The sequence below is a fragment of the Mus caroli genome, chromosome 8 (assembly GCF_900094665.2).
Source record: "Mus caroli chromosome 8, CAROLI_EIJ_v1.1, whole genome shotgun sequence".
Taxonomy (NCBI): Eukaryota; Metazoa; Chordata; class Mammalia; order Rodentia; family Muridae; genus Mus; species Mus caroli.
Genome location: NC_034577.1, coordinates 93,543,380 through 93,549,200, shown reverse-complemented (window position 1 = coordinate 93,549,200; position 5,821 = coordinate 93,543,380).

Sequence of the window (5,821 nt, the reverse complement as noted above, 5' to 3'; positions counted from 1 at the left end):
TGTCTTTTATGATAACTTTGGGTTGGAAGTTGATTTTATTAGATATTAGAATGGCTACTCCAGCTTGTTTCTTCAGACCATTTGCTTGGAAATTTGTTTTCCAGCCTTTCATTCTGAGGTAGTGTCTGTCTTTTTCCCTAAGATGGGTTTCCTGTAAGCAGCAAAATGTTGGTTCCTGTTTGTGTAGCCAGTCTGTTAATCTATATCTTTTTATTGGGGAACTGAGTCCATTGATATTAAGAGATATTAAGGAAAAGTAATTGTTGCTTCCTTTTATTTTTGTTGTTAGAGTTAGTATTCTGTTCTTGTGGCTGTCTTCTTTTAGGTTTTTTGAAGGATTATTTTCTTGCTTTTTCTAGGGCATGGTTTCCGTCCTTTTATTTGTTCTTTTCTCTATTATCCTTTGAAATGCTGGATTCCTGGAAAGATAATGTGTGAATTGGGGTTTGTCCTGGAATACTTTGGTTTCTCCATCTATGGTAATTGAAAGTTTGGCTGGGTATAGTAGCTTAGGCTGGCATTTGTGTTCTCTTAGTGTCTTTATAACATCTGTCCAGGCTCTTCTGGCTTTCATAGTCTCTGGTGAAAATCTTGTGTATTTCTGATAGGCCTGACTTTATATGTTACTTGACCATTTTCCCTTACTGCTTTTAATATTCTATTTTTATGTAGTGCATTTGTTGCTCTGATCTTTATGTGTCGGGAGTAATTTCTTTTCTGGTCCCATCTATTTGGAGTTCTGTAGGCTTCTTGTATGTTCATGGGCATCTCTTTCTTTATGTTTGCGAAGTTTTCTTCTTTAATTTTGTTGAAGATATTTGCTGACCCTTTAAGTTGAAAATCTTCATTCTCATGTACTCCTATTATCCGTAGGTTTGGTCTTCTCAGTGTGTCCTGGATTTCCTTGATTTTTTGAGTTAGGATCATTTTGCATTTTCTTTGATTGTTGTGCTGATGTTCTCTATGGATTCTTCTCTTTTCCATCTGAGATTCTCTCTTCCTTCTCTTGTATTCTGTTGCTGATGCTGGCATCTATGGTTCCAGATTTCTTTCCTAGGGTTTCTATCTCCAGTGTTGCCTCTCTTTGGGTTTTCTTTATTGTGTCTACTTCCCTTTTTAGGTCTAGTATGGTTTTGTTCATTTCCATCACCTGTTTGGTTGTGTTTTCCCGTTTTTCTTTAAGGACTTGTAAGTCTTTAGCAGTGTTCTCCTGTATTTCTTTAAGTGAGTTATTAAAGTCCTTCTTGATATCCTCTGCCATCACCATGAGATATGCTTTTAAATCCGGGTCTAGCTTTTTGGGTGTGTAGGGGTGCCCCAGACTGGGTGAGGTGAGAGTGCTGTGTTCTGATGATGGTGAGTAGTCTTGGTTTCTGTGAATAAGATTGCTACGTTTGCCTTTCACCATCTGGTAATCTCTGGAGTTAGTTGTTATAGTTGTCTCTGGTTAGAGCTTGTTCCTCTTATGATTCTGTTAGACTCTATCAGTAAACCTGGGATACTAGCTCTCTCCTGAGTTTCAGTGGTCAGAGCACTCTCAGGAGGCAAGCTCTCCTCTTACAGGGAAGGTGCACAGGTATCTGGTGTTTGAACCTGCCTCCTGGCACAAGATGAAAGCCTGAAACAGGGCCTTCTTCCAGAAGCTGTTAGCTTCTGTAGTCCACACTCTCACCTGCGCAGACTAGTCTTGTAGGAATCCGGGAACCTAGATGTCTCCCCCAGGTGCTCAGGCAAGCCCTCCTGGGCGGGGTGGACACCTCTCTTCTTGCAAGGAAGGTTCCCGGATGTCTAGAGTCTGAAATGGGTTCTGCCTCAGAAGCTGTCCTCTAGGGACCTTGGGGGTTTCAGCTGACTGTGCCTAAGGTGACCTGGTGCTGATGCTGACCAGAAAGGACTTGTATCCCTGGTCAGGCTAGGTTTTCTGCTTCCCTAATGCTGTCTGAGGTCCTGCGCGATTGGAATGGAACAGAAGTTGTGTTCCACTCACAGGTGGTCCTAAGATTGCCTGGAGAGGCCTCTAGGGACCTTGGGGGTGTCCGCTGACTCTGCACCCAAGGTGAACTGTTGTTGGCGCCAACCAGAAGTGACCTCTGTGTATTTTTGAGATGTGACCATGGCATGTGAATTCATTTCATTGTTTATGTGTTTAATGTAATATTCTGCCCTGCTCCATCTAGACCATTTTAGGAGGTAGGCCTGGGAATTTGGGAATGGTTCTAGAAGGTGCTTTTCTCAGGATACTATCTAGGAAATCCAGTACTAGATTACCTGTCCAGACCTAGGCTTTGAGCTTTGAAGTTGGTACAGGTGTTCTGGACTCTGGAGTCTGGGGGCATGACTGCTGTATAGACTAGTATGTGAGCTGCACATTGGTAACTAGGCTTAGTACTGTAAAACTAGAGTGGGCAATCTTGGTCCTGGTGAAACATTCTAGGCAAGACCTGTTTTGAGGTTTGAGAGCAGAGCAAAGTAATAGAAATATGGAGATGACACAGGAAGGAGTGAATTCAAGAATTCTTCTTTACCATTTTTTATTGTTTTCGATTAAGTATTCTAATTCCTACCATCAAATTGTGACACCAATCCATTTCTGTTCTCCCTTTCACAGTGATCATTGACTCTTAAGTATAGGGGTTATTTTATATTTATCCCTGATCCAGGGATCCATCACTGTATTTTGATTGGTTGTAGGTTTCTGTAATTGTGTTACTCGATTACAAAGAGATAGTTCTTTGATGAATGCTGAAACCTAAATTTCTCTGGGTGAATAAAGACAACCATTTAGAATGTAGTTGAGGATCTTGTTGCTTTATAAAAGTGTCAGTTATTGGTTTTCATCCTAGACCTATGAAGTCACTAACTACAGTTGGTTGGTTTTGTTTCCAGTACCCACAAGATTTTCCTTTTGATTTACTGACCTTAAATCCAATCTGAAAGCTTTTAGTTATCACCAAGCTAAACTTTCTACTACTGTACTCTCAGAGTTATTATACCAGGCATATAGTATTTGTGGTTCATAGATGCCATAGATGGGTACAACTGTCCACTGCCTCATCTTTTGTAACAGAGTATGGACGTTTCTGGTACCAAGAAAACTATTACTCAAGGAAGCATTTAAATCAATTCCTACTCAAGGGTCTCTGGGAACTCTTTGAAGTAGATAGTATAGTCAACAATAGAAAATTTTCTTTCATTCCAGAGTCAATCAGGGGAAATAGCAATAGTTTGTAATATTTTCAGAGTCTCAAAAGATGATTTCTTATCCCCGGAGTTTGGATTTTTATATCATGGTCTTTGACTCTTGAGGAGAACATTGTCAGTCAAAATGGTTAAATTTCATTTAAATAGAGGTCATTGTGGAAAGGAGGAAGATCGATTCTAATAGCTAGGGAAGTGTAAGTAAAAAGTCTTACTAATATGGCTTTCTGAATATGAAATGATAAGCAACAACAATAATATATATGAAAATGTGGATGGGAAAACCAAGGTTTCAACCCTACACAAAGAATCTTAGACAAGTAAAGAATGCAGAGTGGTAGAAGTAGTCTTCATAAGGGAGCATACCACAGATTTTTCTAATACCTAGTGGTCAGTGTGTGTGTGTGTGCGTGTGTGTGTGTGTGTGTGTGTGTGTGTGTGTGTCTGTGTGTATCAGGTTATATTTGTTTATTTAGTAATACATTTGTACATACACACATATCACATATATAACAGCATTTTATGAAACAGTAGGTGCCATGTATTTGAGAAAAATCAAGGAGGTATATAGTGTAGGGACTGGGAGGAAGAAAGTTAAGGGGGAATTGATATGTTTATAATTTCAAAGACAAAACACCCATGGAAGGAGTTACAGAGACAATGTTTGGAGCTGTGACAAAAGCATGGACTATCTAGAGACTTCCATATCTGGGGATCCATCCCATAATCAGCTTCCAAATGCTGACACCATTGCATACACTAGCAAGATTTTGCTGAAAGGACCCAGATATAGCTGTCTCTTGTGAGACTATGCCAGGGCCTAGCAAACACAGAAGTGGATGCTCACAGTCAGCTAGTGGATGGATCTCAGGGCCCCCAATGGAGGAGCTAGAGAAAGTACCCAAGGAGCTAAAGGGATCTGCAACCATATAGGTGGAACAACATTATGAACTAACCAGTACCCTGGAGCTCTAGCTGCATATGTATCAAAANATGGCCTAGTCGGCCATCACTGGAAAGAGAGGCCCATTGGACTTGCAAACTTTATATGCCCCAGTACAGGGGAACACCAGGGCCAGTAAGTGGGAGTGGGTGGGTAGGGGAGTGGGGGGGGGAGGGTATGGGGGACTTTGGGATAACATTGGAAATGTAAATGAGGAAAATACCTAATAAAAATATATAAAAAAGAAATATGATATATATCCAGTTGCTGATGAGAAATAAAAACAAGGACCATGCTTATTAACTCAAGCCCAAGTCTTTATTTAGCAAGGAGGACTGCCAGATCTTTGCAGGATACATCTCTATATAATTTTCCTGTGCTGAGAATGTCAAAATTCTAATGTATTCTCCTTTTTTGTGAAATAAGTCAGTTTCTTTGTTACTGTGTAGATTATTAGTTATGTGTGACAGAAACTTTTATGATACCAAATTCTGCCACCTGTTTGCATGGAGAAAAGTACCCATTCCATTTCTGTTACCATGTGTTCTTTGTTTGCCTGTATTCAAGCTTAATGCCAACATTAATTTTTAATCCCACCCACATATAAATAACTAAGGCGTATTTTCCACAGGCACTCTTTTTTTTCTTCTATATGGTGTTCTATTCTTTTTTAGCAAACAAGTTAATTCTATGACAAGCTTATTAAATAAAGAGGAAATTCAAAAATTTCCCATTCTATTAATCCAGGGTTCATTTATCTGTTTATTGGTCCTGCTTTCTCTTATAAGAAACTGTAAAATGGAAAATTGAATGTATTAAGTAGTTGACTCCATTTTCTCCCCTTGATGACTTTCATATCTCTCAGAGGCAAGGTGGAATCCTTAATGTTTCCTCAAAATAGACTTCCCACCATCAATGGTGATCTCTACTGTGAGGAAACAAATAGCTAGTTCTTCCTATCAGTACTTCTTCAATTTCATGTGTACTGGGCCGAGCTAATCATTATTTAATCCATGCAGTGTTCTGAGTTGCTTAGAAGGAGTCACAATAAAGAACGTCCCTCCTATGTTCTCTTATTACCTCAGTAATTTTATTTATTTGTTAGTTAGTTAGTTCATTTTTTAGTTATTTAGTTTTCTATTTGCATCGTATCCCTAAACATTGTGGATCTCAAAACTTTGGCAGAAGACATTTCTCTATCTCTGTGATTAAAAATATCTCTCTGATAGAGTGGGTATGGGAAATCCTTGAGGAGACAGGGGGCAGAGAGGGGGAATGGGAAGGGAAATAGTCAGAGGGTGGATCAGGAGGAGAATACAATCTGGAATGTAAAACAAACAAACAAACACACAAACAACCTCAACTTGTAACTACTAAAGTATAATTTAGAATTAACCCTTGACAGTGCTCCTTAATTGTGCATTATTGTGCTAAATCTTAAAGCATGGAGAAGAATCTAAGCTCACTATAAGTCTTCTGACTGACAATTGGAAGGCAGGAAATCTCATCTATGTATTTTAATTGGTTCACAGTATATGGAATATAGTAGATGGTGCACAAAAATTACATATTAAAAGATATATTTATATACTTTTTATGTAGAAGCCCAATTTCAGTTGAAGAGAAAACCTTTTTTTTTTTTTTTTTTTTTTTTTTTTTTTTTTTTTTTTTTTTTTTTTT